The sequence below is a fragment of the Cardiocondyla obscurior genome, linkage group LG06, assembly GCF_019399895.1.
Source record: "Cardiocondyla obscurior isolate alpha-2009 linkage group LG06, Cobs3.1, whole genome shotgun sequence".
In the NCBI taxonomy this organism is placed as follows: domain Eukaryota; kingdom Metazoa; phylum Arthropoda; class Insecta; order Hymenoptera; family Formicidae; genus Cardiocondyla; species Cardiocondyla obscurior.
The window spans coordinates 2,673,794-2,685,767 of record NC_091869.1 but is presented as its reverse complement, the minus strand read 5'-3'; the positions used below and the strand labels follow the sequence as shown (position 1 = coordinate 2,685,767).

At 39.3% G+C, this 11,974-nt stretch overlaps 1 long non-coding RNA gene across 2 annotated transcripts; it reads right to left on the bottom strand.

The window, feature by feature from the left end:
- Positions 1 to 6,833: 6,833 nt before the first annotated feature.
- Positions 6,834 to 8,067, bottom strand: LOC139103488 (uncharacterized). 2 transcript variants are annotated; one of them, XR_011545908.1, is made up of 3 exons: positions 7,908 to 8,067; positions 7,107 to 7,175; positions 6,834 to 7,034 (listed from the first exon to the last, which is right to left on the bottom strand). It is a non-coding gene; the product is annotated as an uncharacterized lncRNA (long non-coding RNA). The 2 variants fall into 2 exon arrangements; XR_011545909.1 differs by lacking the exon at positions 7,908 to 8,067 and adding an exon at positions 7,244 to 7,453.
- Between the last annotated feature and the right edge of the window lie 3,907 nt (positions 8,068 to 11,974).

Here is an 11,974-nt window from a genome sequence, read left to right as displayed (position 1 = left end):
AAACCCTCACGTTATCTCGGCGACTATATTCCTTTCTTTTTACATCTCGCGACTTGTTCAATTTAATATCTGTATAATTAAATTAAATTAAAAAAATAAAATAAAATAAAATAATATAATTAAAATTAAGTATTTTTTAATCTATACGATAGGAATAAAAAGCGCGGCTCGACTGATTTCGATATTCAATACCCTCGAAATTGGTGACCATTTCTTTTTTTTTCTTTTCCTCTCGGAAAAAGCTCTTGTAAACGCCATGCCGGCCCACCCTCTCTCTCTTTCACCCCGATTGGAATATCGATTACGAGGGCCTTAGGAAATGATTCCCGCTACGCGGCTGGAAACGCCCATGCCTGCCCATGGCTGCTCGTGGAGTATATCGGGGAACGCGGCGGTTGGTATCTGTCCCGACGAGATACGAAACGCCTATGGTGAACACCGTGGCGAGCCTGTGGCCTGTGCGGTATAAGGACCAAGATCCTAAATCACATTTGACTCCCGTAATGGGATTGCCGAGAAAGCCCGAACCCCGGAGGAATGAAATCTCGCTGATAGTAAATCTACCTCTTTCATGGATCTCTCCCCCGCGCCATCATCTTTTTTCCCAGACGCCGAAATGCCTCCCACGGTCGCGGCGGTGTTCATTTTCGAACGCTCGGAATGTGAGCATGCCACATTGGAGATTAGGGTCCAAGACAAGCTGCACCAAGACCCCGCTTCTCAGGATTCAACCGCGTAATGTACGAGATATTATTTTTCTTTTTATTTTTTTCTTTTATCTTTTTATTACGCACACCGGCGGGTTTACTAACGATCATCCTTGGAAATCAGATACTTTTTTTTTTTTTTTTTTTAAATAATAAATCGTTCTGTTTTTTTTTATTTTAATCTAACCCAATCTCCAAGCCGACATTCACCATTCGTAAATAGTTGTTAATGCATCGCTGACCAAAATCGCGAACGGTAAAATATATCGACGCATTCTGCCACCATTTGCGATCGCATTGAGTTGTGCGAAAGGGCAATCAACATCGTGCAAGTGCCACTTGAGATATACGACGAATAACAATTTCGGAGAAAGTGGCAGTTCCGAACAACATATCCTAAAGAAGTTCTATTTACGTGCCAAGTCTCCATTAAATAGGAGAATATGGACGTAAGCTAATACTTTTATACCATATTACGTAGATTTAAAAATGTCATCTTCTCCCGCGATAAGAAAAAGTTCAAAAACAAGCGGCGAATAAAAAGAACAACTGAATAAATAATTCACCGTTCGTTAAAATAAAAATCTGGCTCGAAAGATATATTACATTGAGCTTCCTCGAAAAAAAAGAAGAAAAAAAAAAAAAACGCCACCGAAAGTCTGTTTTCCTTTTTAGTGAACGAGCCGCGCACGTGGCTTTTAGGCCGCACTTAAAAAAAAGAGAAACTCCCATTTCCAGACCCAGAAATACTTTTTGTCCGCACCTTGTAAAATCCTTTCGTATCAAAGAAACGCGGAAAACGCAGTGAAATCGGAGTGGAATGTAGGCTGTGCCGGCGAGAAGCGGGAGAATCTTTGAAAAGTGACCGGGCAAAACGAGGGAAGTGACTCAGCGAAGAGAGGTAAAACCGGGCCAGCAACGGCTAAGTTTCTCCCCTCGGCCTCTCTCAAAAAACGTCAAAATCGTTTCGGCAGCAATAAAGACAATTGTTATCGTTCGGAACTGACCAAACCGTGTTTTCGCAGACACGCAGTTCGTCTACCTTCCTAACATCCTTCTGCGCCATTATTGCCCCCGTGATCTCAGTTCTCTTTTTTTTTTTCTTTTTCTTATTCCTCGCTTTTCATTCTTTCTTAGCGTCGTCGCTACGTGAGAGATTTATCAACGTAATCTATTTTTATCTCCGGCATAAACAAGGGAGATGCGTTCCAAATGCTCGCCGTGGAAACGTAATTATTTTATTTCAATGTTATCGTGACGCAGATGTAGAAAATTTTTTTTAGGTTCCTAGATTTCGCGTGAACGCCACTCACCATCGAGCTGGACCTTGGAAGAACGATTACAACGGGACCCTGAAGCTCTCGCGGCGGCGAAGAAGAGATCTACTTGCTGGGCTCTCGTGGGCTCGTGAGGCCTGTAACGCGTCTCGTTTCACGTGTTAATAAATAGCCGCGTTATTACCGGCAAGCTAATTCCTCAGTCACTCTCTTCATTTAACGAAGCCAATTATGACAGGCATAAATGTAAGCACTTAATAGTTGTGTACACAAACGCACGCGCGTGAAATGCGGCGCCTTGCCCGGATCGGTCCACGACGATCTAATATCGCGACGGGCGCGCGAACGGTCCGCGACGTTTGCGAAGGCAATTCTCGCTCGATTAACCGCAAATTTTCTCCCAGCGCAAAGAGCACATGTTAACAAAAGCGTGATACGTAAAACGGAAATCGTATCTAGGCTGACTGACATTTCGATCGCCGCGGGGGAAGAAGTTCATCTCGAGAACGCCCTTTACTTTTCGCGCCAAGCACACCGCGAGTGTTTCGACGTTAAGGGAAAGAAAAGATTAAAAAAAAATTTAAAAAAAAACAAAAACAAAAGAGAAAAAAAAAATCACCGTGGAAATGTCGCACTATGCAGCACATCGATCCGTTTTATGTATCATTCATCCGGCGCTCCCAAGCGCGACTGAAATGCCGCGAGCGGTTCACAGTTAAGCAAGTGCTCGACTTAATTGCCGCCATGATACTTTTATTGTGCATTAATTCCGTGATTGTCGTTACGAAATCAATTTGCCACGATACTTGAGGCGTCGTAAAGTTATTTAACGTGTATTATAAAAACAGCGTGCTTACGTGCTCTCCCACTTCTCGGCGGCTCTCATTCCCGCGCGCCGCGCATCTACGCGGTCTGTATGACTGCGTCGCCTCGTAAAGATCTATGCGCGGCGATTCGTTCTGATTTCCCGGCGCGATCCGGTCTGTTTTGCTACATTTTCATGAGATTGATTGCTGGGAAACGTATCCAGCGCGTTATCGCGGCGAGAAACGTATTCGGGCTATTCGGCGTATTGAATTCGATCGCAATAAACGAATGGAGAACATTTTACTACTTTTGTCTATCTTTCTATATTTTTTTTTTAGGCTTTAAAATACATAATAATTATCTGCTCTGTCTGGCGACATTAGAATAATCAAATTGTAGGAAGATTTTTCATTTGGCAATATATTTCATGCGAAATATCGGACCGTTGTTTATATAAAAATAATATTAAACCTGATATACTTGTTTGGCAATGATTTTAAAATTATTTATCGTCTAATAATACCTCAAACCTGTCAAGTGTTTATTGTATTCACCCTCACACATTTTAGATAAGAATAAATAATTTTCTAATATCAGAAACGGCACAGTTTTCACAACTTTATCACTGTTATCCCCGCCTACTTCCGTTTCCAAGTTTAACTGGCGCTTGCATTACGAAAAAATTGATATTAAAAACTGCTAGATCATATTTCTTTCCTTTAATTACGCAAGAGAATATATAAATGCAATGTAGTTAGATGCGTTGCTCAAGAGAAACTGATCGCGCGTCTTGGTTACTGAAACCTGTCGAGTCCTTCAAGATCCGACGGCCGTCGCCAGAGACGACGACTCGTTCGTTGTTTGCTCAACTGATTATCGCGGTGTACGAACAAATACGCGGTGCATCTTTCAGAGTTATGCCGTCGCCTTTCGTAGACGAAAAACCTGCGGTGCTGCTTTTTTTTTTCTTTCCTGAGATGACTCGAGATAAAGTGTCAATTCAAGAAACCTGTCGCGGCGGGAAGAAGTCAAGATGAAAACGCGATACACGAAACCTTTCCATCTATACGTTGATTGAACAGAGTGTTGCTTAAAAGTGCGTGAAGAATGTCTTAATGTGCAATCGTGGGTTAATTAATTGTTATACTATTACAATTAAATGAATCTAACAGACCTGAGTTATTTAAATACTCTATTTATTATTTAAAATGTATATTAATATAGTTAGCTAAAAAGTACTTGTAAGTACTAATTTTAATTATCTTGATTATCTTGAAAAATGCTAAGAGTTAAAGCTTCCTTTCTTAGGAGAATAGTATAATACTACCTTTTATTTAGTAATAAATATGTAAAATAATTTATATAAATTAAGATATACTCAATTATCTAATTTAAATTTATTTAGTAAAAGATTTTCATATAAAAAAAATTTTATTTTATAATTTTCTACAGTGAAAAGGAATATTAAAGCCATATCAAAAACTGCCATCTAACGAAACTCTTCGTAACGTAGCTTAATATTTGGAAATTGGATATTGGAAAAGAAGAACTCAAAAAGATCTTCTGCTGATATAGCAGGCTTTCAAGGAAAAGATTATCTTTCAACGAACAGTTATCCACGAGATGTAACAAATGTTCTCAATAATTTCAATGTTTATAAAATTTAATTATCATATTAAATTTATATGTGTATCGATCTAAGATCTAAGAGCAATGGCTTGCCTACAAATTACTAATCATTATTTTTTAAAATTAGATAAATTCATAATTATATGTATAATAAAAAACATTAACAAGAACAAACGGAAGCTTTAACATTGTAATAATAAAAAAAAAAATTTTTTTTAATGAAAAAAGTAATTTAAAAAATTAAGTAAAGAAATTCTATGTAAAATCTGTATGATCTACACCGGTTACGGTTCAAACGCATTGTTACGTGTCCGCGGAAAATATAAAATTGCCCTCCCAACATGATTCAGCAATAGCGAAGAAATCGAAGAGACGAACGGAACGGTCTTAGAGCGTTACGTTGATGAGACCTCCCATACATTTATATAGGGCAGTCCGGAGATGTTTTAGTATCTGCTGAGCGCTACACTGCCAGAGATATTACCATCCATAAAGTTTTACGAACCGAAAATATCGAGCTTACTTGGATGCTGGTTTATACGCGACCCCGCAGCCTATGACTGCCTCTCTTCGTCAATTACAGGCGGCTCGCTTGATATTGAAGAACGGTGACGACGCGCGAAAAATGTATCTCGTTCGTGATTACGGCGATTACGACGAAGAGGCAATATGTCTCTCGTTTTCTTTTTTTTTTATTCCCAGAAAAATGGTGGCGAAATTAACCATTTAACACCAAGAAACAAGACCGTCATGATCCTTCGGGCAATACCTTTTTTCGCGTAACGGGTTCACACGCATAGCGAAATTTATGAAGCGATGATTGGCGGTTAGCAGACGAACGGCCTCCTAATTTTCTAAGGAGTCTCGTACCGGTAATAATTTTAGTCCTCGTTATTGCAACAAAGTTAACGCGCAAGAAATTAGACGGTAACATTTTACCCATGCAAGCGCTGGCAATGTAAAAAAAAACATGCGACTCACCGATCTGCATGAGCATCAGCAGAGTTGAAGATGCTGCCGGTGACTGTAACAGAAAATATAAAAAATGTAATTTAGAAATGCTAAAATTCACATTTTAAATAAAAAAAATTACGTATCTTTAATTATTTAATTTAATAAATAAAAATAAAGTTTTCTGTTAACAAAAAAGTAAAGCTAGCGATTTTATATATATATAAAAAATTAATCCTTACTTAAAAGTTGCTCTGCCGAAGCAGGATGCCCGTCCCGGGCCTGCTCCTCCACTCAGATGGGACGTGTCGAGCCATCCTTCCGCGCACATGAAACTCGCGACATCCGCGACCGTGATTTTACATACGCGAGAATTAATTATTAAACACTGTCGCGAGTTTCTGTCCGGCATTCGCGTAAAAAAAAAAAATCGTATACTAAAAGACGTCCGAATAGTTAGCGACACTCCCGAAACCGACCGACAAACCGATTAAGGTTTGTATAATCTAATATCGGCGGTGACGGCACTTTCAGTTCCGTTAATCTGCAACAAATAAATATAAAATTTTAATTGTAGAGATGCTGCTACAAATATTAAGTCTTGAAAAAAAATTTAATGCGTTTTTAATGAATATTTCAAATATATGATTAAAAATAAAGTTTTCTATTATGATAAGCTATTAATTTTGTGTTAAAAAAAAATTGATGCTTACCCTGGGGTTGTTCCGACGACGCAGGATGCCTTTCCGAGGCCTCCTCCTCCTCTCAGGATGTTGGAGCTTCCTTCTGTGATCTAAAAATTCGCGAAAATCGCGACCGTGATTTTACAATCCCGAGAATTAATTATTGAACACTGTCGCGCGTTTCTGTTCGGTACTCGCGTTTTAAAAAAAGAAAAAAAACGTATATCAAAATATTAACGTCCGTATACTTAACGGCACTCCCGGTACGCCGACGAACCGGCTACGGTTCGTGTAATTAAATATCGACGGATACGGCACTTTCGATGACGGTGGATACCGCTGCGTTGATCTGTAACAAAAAAAAATTGAATTTAATTGTAGAAGTGCTACAATTAAAAATAAAATTTCTCCAAGGTATCATTCTATCTTTGTCTAACATTAACGAACAACAAGAACGACTGACGATTTTAAGAAAGCAAGAGGGTGAGAGAGATATGTTCCAAGATACTAACTTTCAACTATACAACTATAAAAAAAATCTGTCTAGTGTCGGTCGTCTAGTCATTGTCCAGCGCGGACTTGTATCTAAATATCTAAACGTTTTTCGCAGCGCACTTGTTTAGTGTTGTCAGCTGATCTTACGCAAAGCTCGCTCGACTACCGAATTCGTCGAGCAAACTAGTTCTCGCCGCTTGCCGCCCGCACGTCCTCCACCTTGCGAATTTGGAGTGCGAGGACTGCCGGCCGATGTAAACACACGCACATACTCACACTACCGTGGCGGTCGGCTGGCTCGGCGAATTCGGCAGTCGAGCGTTGCGTGAGGTCAATTTCCACTCGAGTAGTTTTGTGTTAAGAAAAAATGATGCGTACTCTGGGGTTGCTCCGTTAATGCACGGTGCTTCTTCGAGGCCTCTTCCTCCTCTCAGATTGTTGGGCTTCCTCTCAAGTTGTCTGGCCTTCGTCCTCGCTCCGGTCATCTGCAAAAAACTCGGATAATTAATTAAAATTGCACGAGTCTGTAAAATACTTCCAAAAAAAATAAAACTTACGTTTTGATTGCAGCTCGTTGATGCAATATCAGCTACGACGACACGTTGGATTCTCCTCCGGATCTCCATCTGAAACAAAGAGTTACATTTGGTTAGAATGATAATTTTAACATTCCGATAATATTGAGCTCGCTCACCGTGACGAGATCGCATCTGCGAAACGAATTACTTCCCGACGTGAATCAAGTGACTAACGTTCATCGTACGTACTGTGTCGATTATTTTTCGACACGCCTTGCCGCGGCTGGCTTCGCACTTGACACCGGCGATCATCGCGGCCCAAGGTTATAACGCGATTATTACGCAAGTACGCATATACAGTCCACGTCGTGATTTACGTCTCTTGTTGTTCGAAGGGATGTTTTGGTACGTACCGACTCGACTAACTGCGCGATCGACGCACCGACAGCCTGCGATCACGTAAAAATCATGAAGGTCACGTACCTCGTGCTCGGCCGCGCCGCAGCCCGTTTCTTGTCTCGCCAAGGAACTCACGGTGAATATCACACGAAACACAATGTTCGACGTACGACGATTAACGCGTGGATACATCGCGGTCCTCATCACTCAAGTACCGCCACGGCTGACCTTTGACTGGCCGACGACTAATGTTCGATATGACAACGCACTTCCAACCGCGTGCGAATATTTCACGCCCGGCGAAAACGCTGTTTGCAACGGTGAGAACTTAGCCCTCGATCAGCGTACGCGGAGCTCGATCGAAGTGACCCCGGATCAATTTATTCGTAGGTTAAGTGATCGCCACGGAGAAATTAAAGCGTATGTAAGAACATGACTTACTTCGGGGAAAGGAGAAGTGGTTACAGTACTCCGCACGTAGAGAATGGACGGGAGAAGGTAATTCTCGTGCCAGGGTGGTTTCCGTTGCAGGAAAATGCGTATCTCTTACGATACGGGCAGCGCGGCTCCTGCGTACGTGCGTCTCACTCAACCGCTAGAGAAGTACAGAGAGAGAGAGAGAGAGAGCGAGAGTGGGGGTAGTGGGGAATCTAGCTCGCGCGCGGCACGTACACCGTATTCCCCCCTTTCCCTACCGCCTACCCGTCTCTCTCTTTCTCTCTCTTCTTTACAGCTACGCAATTCAACGCGTTTAAAAAAATTTTATAAGCCGAATCGCCTTATATTATGCCGAATATCATGTCAAATATTATATCGAGTATTTTTAATTGCCAGATACGTTTTGATACTTGTCAATTAATTTCGTAATGCGTTATTTCCCTTACCACTTCGTGCGATTATCTGCGATTTTTATTATTTTGTCGATTTTAATTACTATTATTATTCAACGTGTAATATACTATTTGCTTGAATTTAATATGCAAAGTGCTTATTGGCGACGTATGTATGGAGCTCGCTACCTGCGTATGTAATGTGTGCTCGACATGATGAATACGGCGCGCGATGGCGAAAATTAAAGTGGAATATAAAATAGATATACTATATGTACATTCGTAGCTCATTGCTGCAAATTATTAAATGTAAAACATTTTACTGTAACGTAGAAGAAGCAAGAGCAAATAACGCGCGCGGCGTTAATTAAATTTATTTGCACGCAAAAGTAATTTAATAATATTTTTAAAACTAGAATATATATAACATAAAACCAGTTAAACAAGAAAGATTAATAAATTTATAAATACCGAACTTTCTTCATTACAAATATAAAAAATTATTTTAAAAATATATATTTCCGTCGTTCTGTTATATAAATTGGGAAAACGAATTGGCGATCTAGCAGCTGCTACCTTATTAAAAGTACCTGCGAATAACGACTTTCTTGCTACTTTTACGCGAGACATATTGAAGGACTTCATTGCGGAGGATGAGGCACGTTACACGATTGTTACCAAGGAAACAGAGCAAATAGCGTATTTTTATAGACAAGTAAAAGAAACCATGCGCAGCACCTTTGTCAAAATGGAACGTGGTCAAACCACTGACTGTTAAAGCAGCTACTATCGCTAATAATACTTCATACATGGTTACAAATATTTCATTTCTACTATATGTGTTTTATTTTTAACGCTTCGTGCGTAGATCACGAGCTATTTCCAAAAGAAGTAATATAAAACGTTAATATGTACGCCGAAATTATTTTTAATTGCAGAAATATATTAAAATATTCATGCAAATATCTGTTCCAGTTTTATTTTTAACTTTTTCGTTGTGCAATTATTAACTATAAGCATGTGAGATTTATAGGACGCCAAAACCTTCAAGCACAATGGTTTGATGGTACCTTTTGGGAGATATGCCTTGCCTTTTCGATTATGAAAGATCTTTAGTTGCAGAAGGAGAAGCAAATGGTGGTTGTAATATTTACAGGCGCAATAAAAGTATGCCTTTAGCGACCCATTCAGCTAAATCTTCTGTTGAAGAAACACCACATCGCGGAACGCTAGTCGCACAATAATGCCAAATACGCGTGAAGAGAATGCGACTCTCGGACGTCTGACTGAAGTCGCATTCGTACAATTTTACTGCTTTTTTAGCTTTTTTTTTTTCTTTTTTTTTTCGCTACAATTATTCCTCTCTACCTTTAATCTCGGTTATTTTGTCATGCAGGTGGTTACGTGACATCGGCGACTACTGACGATAAAAAGAGAACTTCTTTTATAGATATATTGACGGTATAAAAGTGTATTGTACCCGCACCTTTCAGCAAAACTATTTTCCAATTTTTTAATCACATTTAAAGAAAATATCTCTGCAAAAGATTTTGTTATATCTATCATGAAAATTATATACTAAGGTTATCGAATAAAATTGGTTTAACAATAGACTAAAGTAAAAAAAAAAGTCGTGAGTCAATGCAAATATTTAAATTGTTGGGATTAAAGTTATAGCGGTTTAAAAGAATTGCGATTGGAGGCGAGTCACCATTTTGGAGCGCGATACCACACGTTCCCACGAAGTCGCATATAATTTATCGGATTTTCCTCCGGTCCATCGTACTCCTCACGCCCATGAGGCATGATGGCCGACCAGGTATCCATGGAAACGCTCTCCCTTGCAAGATCTCCTCTCCAGAACGGCCGGTACCGCGGCATGAAGGGACGAACGAAATAGCGGATGCGCCACGTCAGCCGTAGAGGGGTGGCGCGCCCGAGTAATGGGATACGAGCCGACATATTTCCCGTATCGCCCATCGAACGAGCCATCTAATCTACAGGCCGCGTTTCTTTGCCGACGAGAATCGTTATTATGTGCTCGAGAATTTGCAATCCAATGCAGTTTACGGGATCGTAAAGGGGTGCAGCTTAGCTTGCTCTCTTTTTCTTAATCTGTTAGGGAATGTATGCGGAAAACCGCCGAACGGCATCGTAAACGCCGACCGTCAATAAGCCCTGCCTTTTTCCCCGTCTTGGTCCCTCAAACCTAAAAGTTACCGCGACATAAACGCTACCCGCTGGCCAAAATGACGATGCCGAATTTATAAATTAACAATCGGGCCATGCGCCGACACGTCTTAGCAATATGCATATGCATTTTTACTTTGGACCACGTGCAAACAGCGTGTGAAAACAATCACCGCAATCGCCGCGAGAATATATCTCGACGCGACGGCACAAATTCATATCACGCCTATCTGGATTTCTTTTTAACATGGTATAAATTAAATACGTGTATCAAGTTGATTAAATTCATATAAAAGAATATTGCAGTTATAAAAATATAATTTTTTGAACCGTTTTGCGCGCGGAAGCCTTTTGAAATTGCCTACGTGTTAATTTTAAAAAGTTGCACTCGTTTTAATTAAATTATTAGAGTACGTAACTCTTATGTATTACTTTTTAAAATATTTAACAACAGTAACTCGTGTGGGGCGCATTAATGTAACGATAAATTTTAATTTAATTAATTTAAATTAAATAGAATTTAATAAATGTAGTTAAAATTCAACTGCAATATAAATATTCTTTATATTTTTGTGAATAATCTACGTCTAATATGAAAATATAATAATATAAATTATATTTTAACTACATTTTAAATGTCTCACAATAATCATGAACCAATAATATACAATATTATTAATGTAAATAATTTTTTACTTAATATATAAAGCGTCACGATTCTAAATTAGTAATATCCTTTATAACGACTCAGTTTTTAACGCTCTAAATAAAGCCGATTTTTCGGAGAAAAATATTAATAAAATGTATTATTAACTATACGCAACATGTTAAAAATATTAATAACTTTAAAAATATTAATAACACAAATAAACATGTAAAATATACCTATTCATATACAGATTATATTTTAGACATTTATAAGACTTTAACGAAAGCATTATACATAATAACGCTTTATATTTTATTTATAAGAGAAGATATTAATATTTTAATCTAATATAATTTAAATAACCAATTTATCTTATATATTTTTGCCAAGACAATTTTGTTCCAAGTTACACGGGTGTGTTTCGCATCCACGTTAAGAGCTCGTTCGTCGGGGAAAGATACTGGACGGCAGCCTCTATAAAACATATTATTAGATACGACCGGGGGCGCGTTATAGCTAAAGCACCAATGCGAAATAAGTCTCGGGAGGGTTGCTACCGAGGGATCAAAATGCCTTGGTGCAGCTTGTAAAAGCGTTTGCCTAGCCAATAGCAGGGCGTCGCGACGCTCCCCCAAGACACGAATGCGCCCCTTTTTCCCTCCGAGTTTCAGTCGTAGCGCGAATAATGGCGAACATTCCGCGGCTGATATACTTCTACGACTTCCATCGAATGTTAAGCCGTCGTAAATTAATCTCGTAAAAGAAGGACAAAATGGAACGCACGCCGGCAGCTTTCTTTTGCCGTTTAAGAAACCGTTGTCTTGGAAACGTAATTTATT